General features: G+C 35.7%; 1 protein-coding gene across 11 annotated transcripts in view; it reads right to left on the bottom strand.

The window, feature by feature from the left end:
• Positions 1-25139, bottom strand: part of LOC120624456 (rho GTPase-activating protein 23) — a 497253-nt gene that overhangs the window by 223459 nt on the left and 248655 nt on the right. The gene's annotated exons all lie outside the window — the stretch shown is intronic.

Raw genomic sequence — 25139 nt, forward strand, 5'->3', positions numbered from 1 at the left:
ATAATATGTAATATATGATATTTCCACTGGATCCATTGAACAGGCAAATAATTATTCACCTTCTTCTCTCTTCTTCTCCCCACGTTATATTTCTCCTTCTTTCTTTTTTTTAACTTCATTATTTTTTATGTTAAAAAGAATTTAAAAAGCACGCCTGTGTTTTAGTAAATTCTCGACGAAAAGTTCTCGATTTCACTCGCGTGTTTACGTGTTGCTATAAATATTATATTAAAAGTTTGAAAAATAGCGAATAATAAACGTATGAATCAAATATCATAAAAATAGATCCCGAATAGAGTTTCATTAGATAATCAATCGTGCCACGTAGTTAGTAATACGTCTTATCTGCTACATTAATGTATTCTGATAAAACACACAGTGGAAGCTAAAGGTTGCCGGATAACATATCGGGTTACGGATTAACATAATTGTACATTCATACATTCAAGATGTATTGAGGTTGGCCTCACTAACAGTTATTATAAAGTGATTGAAGGTTCAATAAACAACTTTTATGCTTATCTAGGTACTTTAATTAAGCTTGTAGTTATGAATATTCTGAAAACGAAACCTTTGACCCATTTACATGTAGGTGTATCAAATATTGTTTCGCAATGAGTTCATATCTTACATCCTCACACATATATATAAGATACAAACTTCAGTCTTCAATTCATTGTATGTTTGTGGATGCACTCCTTCGCATCGGCTTGACCGATTTTAATGAATTATGTTTTATTAGTATTCCGTGTGCTGACGGTAGATTAGAATGCAGTTGTTACCATCCTACCTCTTCCCGCGGGAGTCGTACAAGGCTACTAAGCGTGCTCTGTACTACTACTACCATCTACTGCGATGACCAACCCGTCTGCCCAGCTTGGTGATAATGGGCAAGCCCCCCCTTTGGGAGAGGCTTTTAGTCCAGCAGTGGAATGTTATTGGCTATTGATGAAAGCCGTAAATTATAATATATACCGCAAATTGTTTAGGGTGTCCTCATCTAGATATTTTAAATAGTCGGTAGGCTAGGAATAGGTGGTAAACTATAATTTATACCCAGAGGTGTTTAGTGTGTCCTGTATCCCGATTTTGGTTGTATTTTGTTCGATAGGGCATCAAATATAGGTACCTATAGTGCCTTTGAACCTAGTAGACGGCCTGCTTTTCTGGTTAGGACGACATTTGCTTAGTCGTTTATAGACAACAACGTAACAAAACTCTTGATCTAATTAAATCAAGATTATATAGAGATTTTTTTAATAAAGCTTTTTTTAACTTCATTATTTATTTAATTTACTAGCTTCCGCCCACGACTTTGTCTACGTGGACGTGAATCTGCCGTTCTGCTGTCTTTGCGTGATTGAGTAACAAACATTCACACTTTCATATTACTAATATTAGTAGGATATAACTGGATAAATAACTTTCCGTAAAACGTAACAAACACACATTCAAGTTCATAATATCAGAATAAATGAATAAATAAAACACACATCGCCACCTAGCCCCAAAGTAAGCGTAGCTTATTTTATGGCTACTAAGTTGAGTGTTGATTCATATTTTTTAATGAATAATATCCATAAATACTTATAATATACATATAAACACACTGACACTGGAAAATAGCCATGTTACCGCCACCATGTTAGCCACACAAACATTTTCCAGTTGTGGGAATCGAACCCACGGCCTTGGACTCAGAAAGCAGGGTCGCTGCCCACTGCGCCAATCGGCCGGCAGCATGGACGTCTATTATTGTATATAAATAAACAATACATGTGATTGAAGTTCCAATCGATTGCATCTAACGTTTTCCCACTAAAATCTTGTAATCAAACGCCTACGCCGTTTCTGTGCATAATTTTCACCAGGAAATACGTGGTACGTGCTCATGACAACACAATAGAGCGTCGAAAGCACATTACAAATACAACCATTTAAATATTGGATACAAGCAGGCGTCACTTCGAGGAATACCATGAGATGCAATGTTAAACAACCTTTTAATGATATTTAGTATTGCTTAAATATCAGTTTTAATTTTATCATTTACTAGCGATCGCTCGCGACTCCATCCGCGTATAAGTCAATCTTAAAGAGATAGGCATATGCTGTCCCGGACTTTTTTTAGGACTTCTAAAGGGTTTACGCAGCGCACGCAGTGGAAGCTCTCAAAAGGAAAAAAAAATCGATTTTGAAACATTCTTCGTTGATGCGATGCTCCTATTGGACTAGCGTGATGATATATAGGGTATAGCCTTCCTCGATAAATGGGATATCCTACACTGAAATAATTTTTCAAATCAGACCAGTAGTTCCTGAGATCATCGCGTTCAAGTAAAAAAACAAACAAACTCTTCAGCTTTATATATTAGTACTGGATTGGAATACGAATACCTACTTTAAATAAAGGGATAAGTAATTACTTTAGTTCATATTTTTTAATTGTGTGAGGAATAGAAATAGAAATAGAAAATATTTATTAGAAAAACTCAGTACAAAAAATCTTTGGAATCCTGACCCATATACTAGGATATCCCGTATCTTAGGCGCCAGTGCCTCCCCAAACATTAATTCAATCATTGAGATAATATATAAGGCACTTTAACAAAGGAAACTTTCAGAGCAAATATTGTCGTGCTTATTTGAATTGATGCAAAGTGCATGCTGTGTTTTCGCGTTGAACAATCGGGTTGATGCTTAGCGCAAAGAATAAGCAAGTCCTTCTCGAAGTAAAGAAGATAGTTGAACACTGCAAAACCATTCCTGTATTATCTCTAAACACAGTTCTTAGTTCCAAACTCTCTCTCCTAGGAGAGAAATAGCCCGCCCAGTAGTGTAAGACTATTAGGCAGAATAATATGCTAATGTCACATGGAAGCAACAGTTTAAATACAACAAACTTTTTTTTTTATTCAACTGCGAGTTATAATGGTAACCTAACCTGTTAGCGAGTATGGTAGACGTACCCCTAAACGGTTTCTACGCAACGTCACACCGGAACACTAAATCGCTTAGCGGCACGTCTTTGTCAGTAGGGTTGTAACTAGCCACGGCCAAATCCCAAACCAAAAACTTAAAGAAAAGTCACACGTTAATTGGTACTGCCAGCAGTTTCGAATTAGAAACGGTTCAATGAAATAAACGTTTAACAAGCTACAAAGTGACTTATAGAACGAGTCACAATACAAATCTGAATTGCATCTGATACATAGGTCCAAGCCTGGGACTTGATGAACGGTGCGCACGCGACCGCGTGGCCTGCGCCTGAGCACGATTTAGGTCAAGGCAGCTTGCAGGACTGCTTCGAGAAGATTGTTACAAATTGCTGTCTAGTTGGTCCGACGTATATAAATCACCTTTGGATGTTGATTTGTGTAAAATGACTCTATTAGAGAGCGAGTTTAGTGACCAGTAATTGACACGTGAAAGTTGTCATTTATAGTATCACCGGTCCTAAGAAACGAATTGCTTATTCGCATTTCTTGTTACTAATCTTTAACACCGAACCCTAGCGAGGTTTTGCGGGTTTATTGAAGATTGCGGCAGGTTTTTACCACTTTACTTTGCTCATTCGCAGGTATCTTGGGAGGGTTTTTGGTGAATCACCTAACTTTATATAAATAAAAAGTGTGCGCGTGTAACCTTTACCCGCAATTGACGTAAAACTTTTATTATTATTTATTGATGAAAGAGTAAAATGTTCCTGGCCATTTCATTTAATATTCACTATTTCATTTTATGTTCTATTTAAAATTCATTAATATCACTTTCACAATTTATAAATATTTTCATTTGTTAATAGATCAGCACATGTCAATATAACCTGGTCATTGAATATTAAAGAATGTCGCAATCGTCAGAAAAAATATTAATAATTTATTAATTACAAAAGTAAATAAATAAACCAGTATATTTAGAGATTTTGAAAAAACTTTGCAATTTAAAATATTTTTTTTAAAAACTTTCCAATTTTTATTCACTTGAATAAAATATAAAATCCTAATTGATTATGATATTCGCTACAAGCTGGCGTATAAGTCAAGAACCGTGGATTATATGTCATTTTACTTACGACCAATACAAATTATTATTTTTATATAGCAGAAACTACACAGACGTCTGACGTAAGCGTTACTTCCGTCAGAAAAAATATCTAAGTTACGCCCTAGTCGCGCCTAAAGAAGTTTTACTTCAAAAACCAATTGTTGTGGAGTCTAACATAACAATGTAGCATTGGTTTGTAATGTATGTATACATTACATATATGTAATGTTTATGATTAGCACAATTTGGGTATTGCACTATCCCGTTTTAGTAATATGTTTCTTCATCCAAAGGTTGTCTGTAGGAGATCGCTTCAAGTGATAAGGCCGCCTTTGTGCATATGTGTAATATCGTATTTTTTTGTTAGCCTGGCTTTCTATTTGTATGTGCAATAAAGACTTCTTCTTCTTCTTGAATCTTCGTAACAAACACCAACAGCCACAGCTAGATTTAAGAACTGTCCCAGCGGGAGGGTTTGTATATAAAAAACCAAGCTGGGTTTACAAGTTGGTGATCGCAGTTGATGCTAGCAGTAGCCCAGAGCTACTGCCTGCTCTCTTTTATATCACCTTAGTAACAATAAGTGCGAAGTTGTATTAAACCGGTTTAAAAGACGTTCTTGTTATTTTTGACAATGGCGGGATTGATCGAGCTGTCAAAAATAGGGAAAAGGGCTAGTTTGATATTGCACGTATGCATATTATTTGTTAAATGTTATAACGAAGTGATTCGCCAAAGAACTAAAGTAACTGACATAGCCTTTCGTACTAGCATACAAAAGTACCAGTCTTAGGACGTTGGAGTCGAAAGCTCCTCTAGTGAAGAACGCGTGTCGGTAAACGGAGTGTCGGACGCGCCGCAACTAGATGGAGCGACAACCTCCAAAAGTGGCAGGCATCGACTGGATGAGGAAAGCCGAAAATAGGAAGTTGGCGCTGCTTGAAAGAGGCCTATGTCCAGCAGTGGACGCACAATGGCTGATGATGGTGATGATGATAATATTATTTGCATAGGTACTTCAACCCGTGTGCGCTTCCAAATTAATCGTGTTCATGCAGTGATTGACAATAGCCAAGTTTAAAAACAAATATTAATGAACAAACAAGACGGCCGAGTGGCCGACCAAGGCCGTGGGTTCGATTCCCACAACTGGAAAATGATTGTATGATGAACATGAATGTTTTTCAGTGTCTAGGTGTTTATCTGTATATTATAAGTATTTATGTGTATTATATTCATAAAAAAATATTCATCAGCTATCTCAGTACCCATAACACAAGCTACGCTTACTTTGGGGCAAGATGGCGATGTGCGTATTGCCGTAGTATATTTATTTATTATTTATTATTTACATTTGTCATTTATAATATTAGCATGTAACATTTTCGTTTAAAATGAATCCGCTTGGTTGGTGGTAAACGGTGAGTATAACTTATGATTATAATAATTGTATAGTTCCGAAAAATTACGGACTTCGGGCTTGCATAAGGTTCTATTAGAAGGTCACTCGATGAAACTCCGTGCTTTAACTCTCACCTTGTTCTAAAAACTAAACATTATGAAATTGAATTTATATATTTAACGAGATTACTTTGTAAGCTGCAATTGAATGTTATTTTTATGTTGTAGCTACTTGTTACATTTATGTGCATAAATCTATTTGTCTCTACTAATAAATAAACGGTGATGACCTAGGGGTTATGAATTCGGCTTTCTTTGCTGGGATACCGATTTCGATCCCCGGCGCGCACCTCATACCTTTCGTAGTTAAATGCGTTTGAAATAAATAAATATCACTTTCTTTAATAAAGTGATGCCATGCCTGAGAGTTCTTTATAATGTTTTGGACTGAAGCCATTCTAAGGAGACCCGTGCTTTGTAGTGAGCCGGTATTAGGCTGATAATGTTGATAATGATGAATAGAAATAGCCAAGGGGTGCGATCAGTGGCGTGCACTTCATACATGCACAAAAGCAATGCATACCCTAAAATTTTTGTATTACTCATAAAGGGGAAGGATCTTTCTATTTTATGCCATTTTCTTTCTTTATGCATACCCTGGTCAAAAACCCTGTGCACGCCACTGGGTGCGATGTGACGCAATAGGTTGGATTATAAAGTGAAAAATAACGGATGAAGTGTAAGCGAACAAAGTCGCGGCGTACAGCTTGTAGAATATAATAGGAATATAATGTGAATAGTATCAACATTCAACATAACAGTTAACTTTTTAATGGGTTGCGGAGGTTAGATGGCAATCGCTTTTGTTAATAACTGGAGCCTGTTATTATGTCAAAACTTACTATAGATCACGAGCTTTTATTATGACTAACATAATTTATATCACTGAATGTAGGGCAACTTTTTACACACAATGATACAAGAGTGTTTTATTGGTAACTTATTAAATAAGTTATTGGACTTGGGATAAGTGTTACTGAACATTTATGTCGTAAATACCTGATGAACCTATCGATATTTATACCATCTTGGTCAGCTAAGTACCTATTTATTGGATATTATACCCATACGCTTCGCTTTTTATTTACGTTTATTTATCGACTTATTTTCCCTACTCATGTATAAGATATTATAAGTACGGTGTGTTTTTGTTTATCCTTCTGTCACGCATCGCGTTGACGAGATATCTCGCATGGACAGCGCGTCGAAGTAAATTTTTTTCTGCGACCACGCTATTGTTATAAAATTACTTAACTTATCACATTTTATTTCTTTACATATTTGGTCCGTGGATAAACTGGCCGCACTATAGGTTATATTGCTTCTGGAAAATAGTGAAATAATTGTTATAATCGATTCTAAGCTGGACTTTGGCTGAAACACCATCGTGTGTCTTGGTTCACTAGTTTCAATGTCTATCAGTTGCAAATAGGTAAACAAACAAAGAAACAAATTACTCTTTATGATAAATAAATAAATAAATATACTACGACAAGACACACATCGCCATCTAGCCCCAAAGTAAGCGTAACTTGTGTTATGGGTACTGAGATAGCTGATGAATATTTTTTTATGAATAAATAAATACACATAAATACTTATAATATACAGATAAACACCCAGACACTGAAAAACATTCATGTTCATCACACAAACATTTTCCAGTTGTGGGAATCGAACCCACGACCTTGGACTCAGAAAGCAGGGTCTCTGCCCACTGCGCCACTCGGCCGTCTAATTATGGTAAAAGTGGTAGTAACGTTAAGTACTTATTAAAATTCATTTGGAAATGCCGCTTCTAAATTACCATATGGCGCGAGTACCGCGTAATTTTAAAAGTCACTCTTCCGTGGGAGCAAAGACAACAGGTGATATATCAACATGTGCAGTCACGCATCGTGAATACAGGCTGTTTAGAAGTGTTAGTGCGGAGTTAAATGAACCCACGGTTAAAGCATTATATTTACGATCATTGGAGGATTTTTATCATTAGATGACCAATTTTATTATTCATTTTACATATCCACAAAATGTAAACATCATTAAATTATAAACATTGCATAATGAAAGTAGCTCTCAAACGTTATTTAAAATTTTGAGGAAAATGTTACCTTTCCTTAGCCCGCCAACTCGCATTGTAGCAGTGTGATGGATTTATGCTCTTTAACCATTTCTAGTATGAAAGAGGTTGTCTAGCATTGGCATAAATAAATAAATAAATAAATAAATAAATATACTACGACAATACACACATCGCCACCTAGCCCCAAAGTAAGCGTAGCTTGTGTTATGGGTACTAAGATGACTGATGAATATTTTTATGAATTATATATACATAAATACTTAGAAAATACATATAAACACCCAGACACTGAAAAACACTTAATGCTCATCACACAAACATTTTCCAGTTGTGGGAATCGAACCCACGGCCTTGGACTCAGAAAGCAGGGTCGCTGCCCACTGCGCCAGTCGGCCGTCTATTATTGGCATATTAATATAAAACAAAAAATATTGGGTATGAATTGCTCTAACTTCATAGCTAACTATTATTTTTTTATTTATACTTAGCTATGCTTACATAACATAACACTGATAACAAAAAAACACTGATAAGTTTGTAGTGGGCTTATTTTAAGACCAGGGCATGGCTGAAATCCTCCTAGTTGTAGTTTTAAATTAACGAATGTAATTACCACCATCTTCTAACAATAATGGATATACAAATGTTTCATAGATGCCTTGTGAAATGCCGACATGTATAAATAATTCTTGAATTAGAATTTTGGTTTATCCTGCGGAAATTGGTCGCCTATGCAGTTTTTACACACCAAAAGTGTTTATATCATTCTCAATTTTTTATAGCATTCACTGTAGTCTACTTTTCGTGCTATTGAAAGCACGGGACGGGATGGGCGTTTGGTCTTACCTAAAGAAACATTTAATAGCAAAAAATTACGTAGCAAGAAAATGTACGTACTTCAGGTAGAGAAATGAATATACGCCCTGCGTTTACAACTTAGGCGCCATACGAAAGATATTTAACTCCAGCACCTAGGGCTACAGGAACATTCCGGTGCTCGTTTGCAGACGGAGGGTGTGCGCCCGACTGTATCCCCTGTGTGGGGGCGATGCGCCAAATGTTACGTCCAAAGGTATTACCTCGCTGTTGCATAATTTTGTGATAAATATGTTATGATGGAATCATTGCTTCTCTGTTCAGTGGAGTGTTTACTGTTAGGGGTAATATATTCTATGATAATGTATTAAATATTCCACTTTTCTGATATAATTTTATTGTATACAATTTGGTATTTCTTTTACATAGACTTTTGGTTGTAAACGAATAGGAATGTTCTTCTTGAACTTTTCTTTGAACTCTCAATATAAGGGTGGAGTAAGATAATCATGATTTTAAAGTCTATTAATGTTCTCTAAATTAATATTATTTATTGGTCAATTTATGTCATCGGTTTTACTTTTAATAAATAATAAAAACGTTATGTTTGACAAAATGTGTAATATGTAAATGGTTGGTAAAATCTTAAGCTAAATAAAATACTAAGTTTATATTTATTATATATATATATTATTTATTTTAAATATATATTTATATAGGTTTGATATATTTATTGTATTTGTTTTCTTCGCCATTGGTTGCCCGGAAGAAATCGCTATGAAGCGATAAGGCCGCCAAATTGTGTACGATGTTAAGTTATACTTTTCTTCTTTTATGTACTTTTTGTGGTGAGCAATAAAAGTAATTGATTAATTGATTATGCTCATGTTTGCTCGTGCATTATTTCAGGTCGCCGGTAATCGTTATAATTCAGGTCATACTAGAGAAAAAACTAATTTATACGATTGTTGTAATTCTATCCTGCAGACCAGGTTAAATTGACTTGATAAAATTATACATTACTTAATAACTCTTGATATAAGATGAGGGTTAAGATTAGGTATTAAAATATTTAAATATATTATCAATTTCAACGTTTCATTTGACTCTAGATAAAAAATACTACAGATTTATTTTGGTCATCTTCTTTAAAACAATGCACAATGTATTTTGAAATACATACATCAGGCTTAATTCGGCGAGTAGGCGTTGTTTTCTCTGTCCTAAAAACTGCGAGCCATCCGTTAAAAGATTAACCAGATGACAGTGGCAAAATAGTTTATCTGTGACAAATGGGCAAGATTATAAAGGGAGACTTCGCCCCATTTGTAGGATTGTAATAATACAATTTGACACGCGTACCTACGTCTGGGATAAATCGATAGAAAATATCTACATAATATCATCGTCATCCTAATACGTCCTGCTGCTCTGCCTTCTCTGGAGAGAGAGAGGGAGAGAGAGATTAAAAACTTAGACCCTGCACGCTGAAGTTATAAGGTTTGGTGAGCTTTAACGAATTTTATTAATAACAAAGTGCGATGGACGGCTTAACGTACTCTCAGAGACTGGAAAGCGCAAATTTGTGTGCAAAACTCCAAGTTCCAAGCAAAACTGAAAATCTCAGCAAAAAGGAATGAGCTCGTGATAGTCCATATGCTAACTAAAATATCCACAGGGCAACCATTTATACGTTTGGTAGTTTAAAAGCTGAAAAATTCATGTGTTCAAAAGTTTGAAAATGTTTATGTCAGGACACTACATTTTTTCTTACTTGTCTTATAATGTAAACAATTTTTCCATTACTCTTTTTTGTCAAGTAGCTACGTTATGAAAATTAAATAAATAACAATACACACAATAAAATTAGATTTTCTTTACGTATGTTTGATTATTATCTTAACAATTTGGAAATAAACCTCACAATTAAAAAAAAGGTTGTTTATATTATACGACAACTAAGAGAAAATAGACTTCAGGTACCTACATGGAAAAGTTGATTTTCTCTTTTTTTCCTACTTGTCTGTTAAACAATCTAAAAGAAAATATTTAAAAGGTTTCAAGAAAAGTTTTAGGACATATTAAATCAAGCTATTGCCAAGGTATATTAAACGCTATACACAGCAAATGATTTGTATGTAAATGATTGTTACCGTACACGTAGCACAAATCTTGTTAATGCAACGTTCGGAGAAATTAAACTTTCGACTTACCATTTAGATAAGCGGAAATGCAATTTCGAATGATAACGCCTGAGTACCCATTTGTACGGATCGGCTGGCGTACTTTAGTTACGTTGATAACAAGATAATAATATTGTGTTCGCTATTAGCGTATACAAACTAACTAGATAAATGAGTATCATGGTGATTATGTAATGATTTTGTCAAAGCAAATTTACTAACAAGCTTTCATATAAATATCATTATCAAGAACATCCACTCCTGCGCATACTTGTTAAGCTAGATTTCCACACGCTACGTTTTTAACCAATCTTATCTCTGGAACTACCAGTTTAACTTTTTTGAATTTGATTAATTAACCCTATGTACAAAGCAAACTTTTGTACTTGTACTAAGAGTTTCTAGATAAAATAACCCGTTTACCTACCTATTCGTAGTTTTAATATTCTGACCACTTGATCCACGAGGCAGTTTGCTGTAAGCCAAAAAAAGCAAAGGTGCTAGCATGCGCACCACGAGAGAGTTGTTCATTATCTCGTCCATCTCTATAGAAAAAAAACGAGTAACGGGTAGAGAAATTGATCTCGTGGAGCGAACGCTAGCCCTGCAGATCTAAAGCACAGTCGTGAGAAGCGATCCGAGATAATATTATATTCCTCATGGTTGGCCAAAGGGCGTATATTAAGGGAGCACTTTAATATCCACCCTTACGCTATTACAAAGGCGAACAATGGCAGCGTGCGCGGGGCATTGTACTATTTCGCAGCGAGAGATTTTTTACTCTTTTAAGCTGATCGCATATTGTAGCGCGAGCTGATGGCAATGCATTTTTAGACTTTCTTAACTCTGAATCCAAATGAAAATGCCCACTCGCGTCGCACCACTTGCAAAAATCAAGGGTGGTTGCCGACACAAACTTGAACTTGAACTTTTCGGATTGATGTGCGTTTTTAATTTAAGCAATTAAAACATCGCTTGCCCTAACATATCGTTAAGAAACACATTGTGAGGAAACCTGTATACCTGAGAGTTCTTCAAAATGTTTTCAAAGGGGTGTGAAGTCTATCAATCCAAATTTGGTCAGCGTGGTCGAGCCTCATTCTAAGAAGAGACCCGTTCCACGTAGTGGGCCGATGATGGGTTGATAATAAAGATAATTGATTATGTACTTAGGAAGCGTTTTTCATAATTATCTATTTTATAGATAAATAGACAAAAGATTGGTCTTGAGGAAGAGCTGGCGCTTATTTAGCCCAACGGCTAAGTCTAACAATTCAAAGGGTCCATAGCGCCAGCATTTTGGGTACCATGCCCGTAAGTGAACAGTCACACGGCTTATATTTTTTGTAAATATTAATGTTACTTTGTAATTTTTATTATTAATGTTACTTAATAAATTTCTATTTTATCTGTTTGATTAAATTATATTATCGATGCAAATAAATAAGAGTTTAACCTATGGATGAGAAGTCGACATCATATCCGGTAATAACTGGTGAGGCAACTATGGCGACATACTGTTCCGCAGATGGTGTGATGTGCGATCAGCCTAACTCTTTTTTACAACAATGGTTGCACAAAACAATCGGTCAAAGCGCCGGGTCACGCTTTACGAGCTGCAACAATGGTGATGCCGAAATTAATGAACAGTTTGACCGGACTCGCCTACCCTCGTTGAATGGAACTTTTTCACTTTTCCAGACTTTTTAGGTTTCCGCTTAAAATTTTTACGTTAAAAAAATTAGCACAGTTTTGTTTTCTTTACGTCACTAAGAATGGAAGCGCGAATATTTTTATATCATTCCTAGTATGTACGTTTTACGGGAAAAAACCCCAAAAAGTGTAGAGAGTGAGATAGCGACTTAACAACTGTCATCATCATCATCTCCCCATTACTGCTGTGGTGTGAGAAGATAGTCACCTGTACCTACTTAACCTTAACTTTACATCTCAAACCACAAGAGTTTGTTGTGGGCTTCTTCTTAGCTCACAACAAACTTAGCCGGATTTGAAACCCTCATAGCTTTAGTTTTAGGTTAACGAATATGGTTATCGCCATCATCACACTACCGTGTAATTCTTATGTAATGCACGCATCAAAAGTGCCACCTATGGGCCTACTTGAATAAAGATATTTTCGACTTTTGATTACAATATCTCATAATTTGTTATTTTTTATCATTGGCTGTTCCCACACGAACCATTTTATAATAATGGGCTGAAAATTGTCATGGAGCGACGCACGATTAACACATCACTTTCAGACATGCGACAGGCTCCGACCGCCCGTGGTCGGCACGTGACTACGTGTGATGCTACTGAGTTACCCCATTGCGTCGAGTATATGGGGCTCTCCGGTATACTACTGATTTCCCATTGCAATATTATACTCCAACGGCTACAGTTAATATGGATTATATTTATATTTCTGCAACGAAACTGCATCGGGTACCTAAATTATTTAGTAAACCTCTTAGTGATGAAACAGATATTACGTTTAAATATTAAGTCTGAATATATTTTGGGTAAAAGTAGTGGATAGCCTAGTGGTTAGAGTTGCAGCCTCCCTTTGGGCGTGGCCGAGTTTCATCCGTGGCACGTATCTCTGAATTTTAGTATTGATGGTGCTTTTTAATTTAATATAGGTAATTACGAATATCACTTGCTTAAACTTAAAAGGCATTTCAGAGAGTTATCCATAACGTTCTCATGTAAATTTCAGGATGCGAAGAATTATAAGTTTTAGTAGTAGGTTGTTCAATAAAATAAATTAATAAATAAACATGTGTGAATTCTACCAAGCCGCACATGGCCAGCGTGGTGGACTAAGGCCTAAACTACCCTTATTCTAAGAGGACATCCGTGCCTCGTAGTGGACCTTTAAGGGGTTGATAATGACATGAGGACTAGCGCCATGGATGGAAGTTGACCACTGCCCAAGATCTACGAGATTACCTGGACTCCGACTTCAGAGTGGTAGCGACTCGCGACTGTTCAAGCATGTACGTAATGGAAAATAATATAGACCGGTTTATGGTCACCTTAAGACCGATATCAAAGTTCGGACCTATTAATCAAATTCCTAAAAGTTTCCGTCGCTAGACAAAATGACAAATCGTTGTTATTTTTTTCGCAAAGGGCAACACTCCATACCTACATAACGTAAGACGCTCAACTTAAAACAAATAATAAAACCGTGTTATAAGTAAAATCTATCATCCTCATCATCATATCCCATTACCGGCCCACTACAGGGCATGGGTCTCCTCTAAGTATGAGAAGGGTTTAGACTATAGTATACAAGGCAGGCCAAGTGCGGATGGGTAGACTTCACACGCGAAAAACTCTCAGGCATGCAGGTTTCCTCGCGATGTTTTCCTTCACCGTTTAAAGTAAGTGATATTTAAATTGATTAAATTAAAAATGCACATAACTCCCAAAAGTCAGTGGTTGCTGCTGGAACAGCTGGAGCTCGAACTCGGTCTTCACGAAAGGAAAGCCGAAGCCTTACCCACTAGGCTATCACCGCTTCATATGTCGTAAAATCTATCGCTGCCTCAAACAGATAACACCGAACTAATGCACAGAAAAACTGTTATGACGTTTTATTACACGGAACACAACAGAGCGACGAAAATAAATTTCAGTTTCCAATAAAAGAGTCGTAATAGTCGAATCCAAGCTTCATCGGGGATTATTTACGATTATCTTCTAGTATAATGACATTTGTGGCAGCCGGGATTCACACCAAATCCCGTCGAAATGAAACGGGATAAGGCACGGGCGTTATCACGTTATAAATTTTCCCGGGCATTGTGCAAGAATAGCCAGTAAATTATCACGCTGTAGCTGCGTTGTGAAGGGCAGTAACCCTTCGTATTGGAAAATTATTCCGTTGAATTCGAATATGATGGGGTGATCCACCCTCTCCTTTGTAGGGCCGACATGTTAATCCTGGAATGTTTTAATAAAAGCTTGCTTTATGCAATAAACTTTTTATATATATAATTTTGTATCTACCGTTTCAGCTGCAGTTCAGTACCGTTTCAGTTAGGTGCATTGATGGAATGCGAGTTAATTTTAAAAGATCTTTAAAAACATAAGTATAAACTTTTGCTGCCAATGATCTTATATTTGCATCAGCACTTGTTCTTACTGCTATGGTAGGTATTACTGTATTGAACCTATTTCCAGTCCGATAGCTGTAACAATTATTTAATAGTTTACTCTCTAGCTGAACTCTAAAACTGAAAAAAGATCTAATACAGTACAATGAGGCCCATACTGCCCTGAGGATTTTTATCAATAATCCTCACAAATTTAAATAAATTACAAGAAACAAAAAAAAAAGCGACACGAAAAAAGATATGTCTTATACAAAAGGCGACCTTATTCCTTAGGAGCGATCTCTGCGAGGAAACTACAAGGCATGCCTCTTATGGCTCAGCTCATGTTAATATTGTAACATAGACTGCTTTTTTTGTTGAACATATAGACTGCAATGACGTCCGATAATCAGTAATTATTCACACAAAGCGTTAGCAGCTCGCCGAGAAGACGCTCACATAAGAGATGGTGTAGAAAACGGACGCAAGTGCATTCCAGATTTTTGCAGTGTGTATTAGAAACGAAGAAGCGCTTCTTACGCGTCTTATAAATCTCGAACTACTACAATAGTAAACCTGGGAGAGATGCCCAAAAAAAACTGTAACGTCAATTCTTGAAATATTCATAGGATTTTTTTGATAGCTCTATTTTTTATGATAAGATGTTCAAAACATTATAGATTTGCTCTATAATGTTTTGAACATCTTATCATGCTCTAAACCGACTAACAGAATCACAATGCGTTTGGAAATTGTTTGGTATTTTATGGGCATATATAGGTTTACCAATATATTCTTTCCAAGCTGAGCGGCCCTGTCCCCAGTACAGTTACATGCACACGGCCCTCAGGACAATGCGGTTCACGTTAATGCCGCTCCAACGCATGTATAATTTCCGTCCGAATGCGGTGTGGATGTACCGCGTATGTGGATCAATTGTTGTGCTCGGACGTGCCAATTTATGCAACAATAGATGACAGGTACATTTGCTGACATTGTTGTGTCGTTACAATTTAGATGAGCGGATTTTTGACACAATGCGGCGAAAGTCACGTTATGAGTTTAACGTCGCCGATTATATCGCCGATTTTATATTATGAAAACTCATCATAAAACATTTAAATACATTTTCATAACGGTCCGAAAGTTGGCGTTATCCATCCACGGGGCTTGGAGATCATATGGTATAAATGTGTAAGTTGCTGCGAAAGAATGAAAAATGAACTAACACTTTCGCATTTATTAGAATCTTTTTCAGGATAATACAAATAATATGATTCGTTATTCTCTAAAATTCGTCAAGAGATTTACACTTTACTTCTACTCTATAGACAGCACGTGATTTTTCTGGAATATAAGCCACTGGCAATGCTGAAAACAGCCCATAGATTATAACTATGCAAAAATTCCGTTGCTATTTTGCACGCCACGCCACTCAATTGCTGCGTAATTAGAGGACAAACCAACAATCGATTTTATGGTATTTGTATCTCCATAAATAATTTTGTTTTTAAAACTTTAAACTGTTTTTATTAAAATCACTATAATCTTAGTTGAAACTAGAGATATCATATTATACAGATATAATATGATATCTCTAGATTTAAATTACATATTATACAGATATCATGTAGTTCCGATTGTACCAAACTGTACGAACTGTAATAAAAATAACTGATTCAAAACAACCGGCCTGAGGTCAAAACAATATGTTTGTGGGTACACGTAATCGATCAATGTACCTACTTTTTGCAGACGCAGATAAGATATAAATAAACAAATGTACACGAGCAGACCGATTTGATTGAACGGTTGTTTTGGAAACATGATACGTGTGGGTGTTGGGTAAACAAAACTCTAAATGCTAGTTACTAAAACAATTGAATGCACGAGAAAACAATGGGCCAAACGCAATAAACGCAATGATTTAAATTTAATATGTATCAATCAATTACTGACTGATATAATGCAGTATTTTTAATCTTCCTCGGACCATCATAAGAAATTTTTAAATATTTTTTCTTCTAATTCCATAATATTTTAAGTCTATCATAAAAGGGTTTATGATATATATAAATTATTATCACTGCAATTTTATATAATTTTTTTTGCTATCTGCTGCGTCGCGCAGTCGTATCCTGAAGTGAGCTCATGCAAAACTTTCGATGTGTCTATGAATCGGGCATCCTCCAACGGCAACCTCCAAGACAGTGCAGCCGTTTTTATAAAAAAAAAAAAAAAATTAAAAGCTCCGTCCTCTATCTCTGAAGACGTTACTAAAACATTGTCATTTTAGAAGTTGGTGGAACCCAGTATCAAAAAAGAATAAAGAATATCATAATGACCATGATAATGTAAAAAGAAATACTTGCTCAACATAAAAAGTCTTTAGTTAGTCAACATTTACCTACGGCAATTAAAAAAAATCTACCTAATCTAATCTATCTAATCTCACAAAACTTGTTACCTACCTAGTATTATTACTCAGATGATGTCACATCGGTCAGACAAAATATTTATAACTGAACTTCACACTTCTACCTACTCTGTAATTTAATACACCATATTTCTGTTTGTCAGTACCTGTCTATTTAAACATGTTTTTATGGTATTCTCCTGCAATAATTGGTGAATTATTGTAGTCATTTGATCTTTGCCATCGTCAGTAAAATAAGTGTTATATTAATGATTAAATCAGTTCAGTATTTCGTCCGTAAATTTAGGTACCTAACCACCACCACCATCATTATCATTATCATTATCATTATCATCATCATCATCATTCACATCATCATCATCATCATCATCATCATCATCATCATCATCAACATCAACAACAGCCTATTACAGTCCACTGCTGGACTAAAGGCCTGGGAGGATTTGTCCATAATCACCACGCTGGGCAGGCGGATTGGTGATCGCAGTAGATGGTAGTAGTAGCACAGCGCTGCTGCCCGCTCTCCGTTTTATTACCTTGGTCGTCTCGGACGACAACCGCGGGTAGAGAAGGGTTGGTGATAACTTTTTTCTGATCTGCCGTCACCACACGGCACGGCCTCACCTAACCATACAAACAAGTTTTAAACATTCATGAACTTTAGTCCATCTTCATTTTTTTATTGGACATCTTTACATAGCATTATGAAGGCATTGGTCTCTTGTCATATTGTCTTCGTTATCTACGATAACCACTTATTCAATTCGCTATGAATCGTCACAGCTTGACATGCGGGCTTCAAATGATACGGGAAGAGTGATTGAGCAAATCACGTGGACACTTCAGCGTCCGAATCAAGATTTATTACTCTATCTGCATAAGGGAATATTGTATTTATGCATTGGCCGTATTTATCTCTTTAAGGAAACACAAAATTCCTTCTAAAACGATCACCTCTCTAGATAAGTTAAAGACTAAGAAATATATTGCGTAATCAGTTAAATATAATGGTTACGTGGAGCAACATTTAGAATTATTTATTCGTGTACCATAATAAAGTAACGATGTTTTTTTAATAAAGGAGAAGCGATTAATCGTGGCTTTATAATTCAAAAATATCTATTGCACCTACTCGTAAATACAGAAATATTTATGAAGGTAGTTAGTTATGAATTATAGAATTTAATGTCGAAAATCGTTTGTAGTTTATTCAGATGACGACAGTATAATTTTATAGTGCCAACTTCCATCAGTTTCAAATATAATCCACAAAATACTTGCACTGTAATTCCTTGACAAGAACACTATAACTGTGAATATAGACTATTGTTTGCTTTATACGGTTGTACATAAGTGGTAAATTGCTATGAATTTCTGATTTATTACCAAATCGATAGATAGACAGCCTTCGCGCTGTGACAAGTTCAGGTCAGCCGATAAATGACGGGGCCGTTAAACGTTGAACTTGGTCATTTTGACCTTAAGCGTAATAGAAAGCTCGCTGTGTGGAAGAAAGTTACCACTGAAGAAAAAGTATTATTAATCCAGTTGGATATAAATTTGAAACAAAAAACAATATTCCTGTTAGTAGCATTAAATATAGAATGAAAAAACTCGACTATGATAAAAAGACCAATCTTTTAATCATAGCCAGTCATTGAAAAAAATTTAGGCAATTTATTTCACCAATAAATATACGCGAATGAAAAGTTATTATTTGCACGTACGATTTTATTACCGTGATTATTCTCTGCAGGAATATCTAAAATCAAGTGAATTACAATTACAAAGCATTAACGACGTTTACGCAACTCTTGTTGATGCAGAAATAATTTCTGTGTGTACGGAAGTGTTATGATTTGCATTCGAAAATAACTGATGTCGCAAATACCTATTACGCGGAAGAATATCGATGCTAGGCTTTAATATTAATCATTCACAGTCTTTCCATTATTGCGCAATCCTTTCACTGCTATTATTTTTATTACTTTCGAAATAATTTTACATTACATGTATTTTAAAAAGCGAATGATAAGTATTTTATGCTACGTTTATCAAAACAGTCTATATTTGCTTAGGCCGTATGACCGCTGGAAGTTACCTCGTACGATGAAACTCGTTTGAAACGATCATCCTTAGTTATTTAGCAACGTGTAACCGACTAGCTTCCGAGGATGACCCGTTATGGCGGAGCGATAGTGGGTTAATTAATGAATAATGGATGCACTGCAATATTTCACTGGTTTCTCTGCCTGCTCATGACAGCGTTATGTAGTCGACGAATCGTCGCGTTGTGATTTAGATTATGTGACGTACTACACTTTGGTCGTCAATCTTGACAGGGTAAATGCGGAGGCTGTCGTATGCAGGTTATCGAATTTGCAATAACAGTTGAACTATTAACAGCTTTTACATTCATAGCAATTGATACAGGAATACGTTCTGATACAACCGGTCGAACGATAATTATACATTTTTCCATGTTTTCTCGTTGTGGAAAAACATCAAATGCAATTTTAATTAATTGCCACAGCTGATTTATTAGCCTTATGAAGGCTTTATTGCAAAGGCATACAGGTTAGGCGAGGTAACTAATGAACTAAGTCGGAGCGTTAAGAAAATTAATTTGTGCCCTTAACTACTGTTCGGCGTAATTCATTAGGCTTAGTGGTTCGTCTTGTCGCAAGGCAGCTTGCGCCTTACGACACCTTTCGCTGCAACTGCACTAATATGGGGTCGGCCAGCTGTCGTTTTTTCAACGATACCATAAAAGAGTCCTCGATCACCTGTACAGACCAAGTTAGTTCTGTAAAATCGCATTTTCGCGATCCAACATGCATCATACATCTTGAGAGGATAGCGAACAGAACTGGTTGAGAACGAGTTCACGTCGCGCATTGACCATATCATTTTATTGTATTAGCATAAAAAGAAGTAACGATATTTCTTTAGAAAGAATTTAAATAGTTGTATGTAGTCGGTAATGATATTATGTAACTAATAATAAAATAATAATAACGATTATTTCGGATTAAGTTCCATAGCTTGTGATCGCTGTACATTATAACATTATTTATTGTTAGTAACAATTATCTTATTAACTATTTTACTAATTAAAAATGGCCAAAAATAGTAAATAATTAAGTGCTCCATAAAGTGATTTTACCATTTATTGCTTAAAATTTTGAAAATACTGCAGACATCAACGATGCAGACGTTTCCTCATGATTGCGTTAAAGTCATCAACAGGATTTTCCGCAAACATGTTTGATGCACTGCGACGCAGCCCCTTATGACTCTTATGCCATTATTGTACTGTATACGTAGGACGTTAAGCCCTCAGCGTATATGACACCCAAAAGGTGCATGTATAAAATGTTCGGCATTATGAAGAAGTGTAAGCTTCACATCCCTTGTCCTTAACTAATATATATTAAATGATTTACGTACTTTTTAAGCTCATTACTTTTTTTTTACGTTAGTAAACTAGAAATCCAAAATGAGTTATGTTTTAACAACGGCTAAGAATGCACTCTACATATTTGAGTGGCAATAACATTATAAAGATCAAACCTCTTAAGCTTCAAGGAAATGCTTTACCGTTTTATGTGTTCCGCGGTTTATCTAACATTCTATAGAATATAGAGCCAGTCCTTCTCAGAAGTGCTTTGATGAGTTTAACACACATTCCTCGTGTTATGGGGCTGATGTGGCTCGCTACCTCAAAGTGTAGGGATAATGTTATGATTGCTGCACCGTTAAATCCGAGCCACCTTAAGTGACGGACATTTAAATGTCGTGACATTCAAACACATCTAGTTCACGTTTCAACACGGTAATCTACCTTTAGCAAGAAAAGGAATCCTCAACGAAAAAAACCATTACAAAGTACAGGGAAGATAGTAATACTCGTACATCGTCCCGTAGCAAATTTTAGGCCATTTATGGTACATAATGGATTATTGAACATTTCGATTAAAAAACAAAGGAATAAAAAATGCAATAAAACCACCACGAAAAATATGGTAGCCATAAAATTTAAATTCTATTTAAATGTAAGGCATCTGCAATTCCTTTTAAGGAAGTCCGTCTTTCCTTTTGGGAGTCATCTTCGTCAGGCCGCATTCCGAAAGCCCTTCGCCAATTACGCAGGATGGAGGCAACGAAGAGTTTTTTGTCTCTTTGTAACCGTTATTCGATGACTTCGAAAATCGTTAAGAACTTGTTCCTCAGGCCATACATGGTATACCATGTTCCGATTTTCTAGCCTCCCCGTGCATTTTCCTCTTTTTTCGGCCCTATACACTCTCGAATGACATATTGGTGTCAATGTAACAATAAAGTTTTACGTGCTTTTATTCATAAGGGTGTTGAATCAAGTTTGTTGAGTCGTGTGAAGTGTCGCTACTATCGTAAAGTTTACCGATAACCGACCTCATAACCAATATTTGCAAACAAAATATTCGGCAGAAAATAATTCGAGGAACGTAAAAGGCGAAAGGTGTTTGAGAAGAAATTAATTGGCGGAAACATTCTGTTAATATAGAACATTGATTTTATATTATTGATTTTTTTATTCTATGACAATATAACTTTGTTTTTATTCTCGAATATTGATGCAAAACATGAGACATTAATCATTAATTAAAGGTAATTTGGATCTAGCGACGAATTTATCATCACTGATATGAACGACATGTCCATAAAGTGAAAATTATTGTAAGACCTCACTGCTCGCTTACCCTTAACCGGTTGTAGAGGTCATATAGTAATAACTTCGTAAATCAATTTCCCTTATATGTTCGAGGAAAATGAATACTATGACGATAAAGAAGTTGATCGATATGTATAAAATTTGGACCGATTTGTCGAACAAGAATAGGTCACAGAGACCGGTCGGCTCGAATTTCTCGATACACTTTTTTGTCGCACGTCATGAATAATTAACGTAATGCCGACTTTCGGTAGAGTGAGCGCATTGTTTCATCGGCATCAGATGACCTGATGACACCGATAAACATCCTTGTGCGCATTTTTAACTACTACTATTCATGACGTATATTGTCTCTAGTTCCCACAATTAAATATTTACTGTTCTTGATGAGTTTTGCTTTTCCCGTATTCTGAGCTTGGCAGATTTGCGGGATTTTCCCGAAACTCTCACGAAATCAATTTAATCGATAACCTAGGACAAAACCAAAAGCTCCATATCACATTTCGACTTGATGCGTTTTTTATGAGGATAGTAACTTTTAACGGAAGAAATATTTCGATTCTTAGCATTTTTTGACAGCTTTTGATGGACCAAGCAGTTGGCCCATTTCGCAGGGCACACGTCCTATAAAAGGCCGCCCTTTATCCATAAACCTAAGGCACAGGTGTTAATCCTCGTGTGCCTGTAATTAAAACGGAATCCATGTATTTCAAGCTGGAATACAGCAATGCTACTAGGCGGCAGAAATAATTGTGTAGGATGTAGTTTGTGTACTACTACAATTTTGGTAAGTATTCGGAGACATCTTATGCAAGAATTAGGAAATCCATGCGGATAAACTGTAACTGTAGAATTCGTGAGTAATTATCATGCTAACACAACACAATCTCCCAAGGTTACGGAAACGATGGACCTACATACACCGAGTAACGTAAACGGTTCATGGGAACTAATAATAAACATTAACAATGAGTGTTGCCGTTTGATGTGTGCGAGCGCGTCATAGCCCCGGCCGCCACTCGTAAAACTAATTTCGGTGCTGGTAATTGTACAGCCGCCTGCACTCGCGGATTAAGCAATAGCAGGAAATAAATGATCCAAAATATCACATGCATGTGCGTATAAAATTGACTAACAGATTCATGCGGATATTGATAAAAGTGAGAAGTTCTTATACTTAGCTGTCTGTATGCAGAACGGTTAACTACACATTATAATTCAAGTAAAACAGTCAATATAAGAGAAAATAATGAAGTAATGGAAGCAAAACTATAGTTTTAAAATGATAATTTCAGGTTTGCTAATATTATTTTTGTTTGCTAAAAATCTAAATAATTGTGGTTCGAGTGCTTTCACTGCAATAGCCAGAAAATATGTCCGGGCATTATATTGATTGAGATTAAGCGATCAAGCACCGTTTTGAATTAATAAATATAATGTGACGCAAATAAGACTCTTGTCCAGTCGGCTTAAGTGCCATTATAAAAGTAGACCTCATTCTGGCATTCCGCATTATCCTGGCCGAAGGCCAACAGGCAATTGAATGAGTGACGACTCGAAACGACCAAAAGAACCAGGGGTAGACGGTCACGTTCACTCTATTTTGGGGAGGTCGAATTCTAAAGTGATACTGAGTCTGACTCAGTTCACCACTCGAGATGGAAACCCATTGAGCTAGAGGAAATGTGTATCTGTTTACGATTATGGCGTACGGCTCATCAAATAATTCTCGGCAGACTATATTATATTTGTGCAAATCTAAGCATACTTAAATGAGGAAATTCCGTGCAGTGTTCAGCAAATAACATTTATTTCCAAAAAAATTGATTCGTTCGTGAGAAGTTCCACACCATAAGCTCGCCTTATATTTTACGTAAATTATTCTCGGGCTCAAGTGGTAGGGTCTGGAGTTAGAATTTAGAATGAGTAATCATGAGCGCGTCCAGAATGATCTCATCTGCAAATAGTCGTAGTTACAAATGTACATTTAGTAGAGTTACTAGTAACATTGAGGTAATTTTTGTAAATATCGTAACATCTACCTTAATACTTTTTGAAAAACTTGTGCATGGAAGTCATATTTGGTAAAAATAGAAATTTTTTCCCATGGTACGCAATCTACGATGGGAATTTCATTTTTACATTCATGAAAGTGATACGATTAAATTTATTGAGTTAAACAAAAAAAACTAAGTTCTTATTTTATATATAACAGTTACGGTTATCTTAACTCCAATCCTTCCTATCAATAACATAAATCACGAATATCAATCATTCCAATTGACAAACGTTTTTTTAAATATTATACCAATAAATACTATGATATTTTTTGTTAATACAGAAACACAAACAAGTTAATTAACAGATCGAACAGCAGGAATTTGATACGACATAATTGATAAGACATGGGCCTCGGACAGTATTCGTAACATTACAAGCGATAACATTCGGTCTCACGCTCTGACCTTGGGTAGAATTAAAATGATATATAAAGCCCTAAGGTGAAAATTGGCTGGCCTTTATTAAACTTTTATGGAATTACGAAACAAGTTAATGAGCACGTAATCATTGTGTATTACGGATTTTATTTTACATAAAATCATGGATGTGCATTGCATATTATATATTTAGAATACATATTGTCTAGTACTCGTAGTTCACCTGATTGGTTTTACAAAATTTTGATAACATGATTTGAGAGTTTCTTTTAAGGGTTTGTATCCGATGTATATGCTTTTGCCTGTTGAAATTCAACTATCTTAGAAGTGACTGGAATATAAAATTCACGGTTGTACAGTTTTAAATTGCAAAACATGTACGATCTGTGTTTCTATTGGAGACTTCATTCCACTGATACGCACACTTTTTTTTCAGATACGGTAGGTATCTACAGCCTTTGCACGGATTTTTCCTTTCAACAATGTTATTGTTACTTTCAGCCTGCCATTACATCTGCTAACATTTAACTACAAAATCCATTACTATTGTTACTCCTACGATGGGAGATCAAATGGATTTATGCATAGAAATTACTTTTCTTATTTATAATCCAAAATAGGTAATCAAAAGTATTTATGTATTTCGTAGTAGAATAAAAATATTTTTGAAATAATTTAATTTGATGGTTAAATGATTTGAAAATAGCAAAATACATAAAACACAACAATATGAACACATTATCATCGTGTCTTAGTTACATAATAAAAACAATGTTGAATAAAAAATAATTTGTAAGTTACTAAATCATAAAATTAATAGAGATTAGTTACGCCCTATTACTACCACTAATTGT

The sequence above is a fragment of the Pararge aegeria genome, chromosome 6 (assembly GCF_905163445.1).
Source record: "Pararge aegeria chromosome 6, ilParAegt1.1, whole genome shotgun sequence".
Classification (NCBI taxonomy): domain Eukaryota; kingdom Metazoa; phylum Arthropoda; class Insecta; order Lepidoptera; family Nymphalidae; genus Pararge; species Pararge aegeria.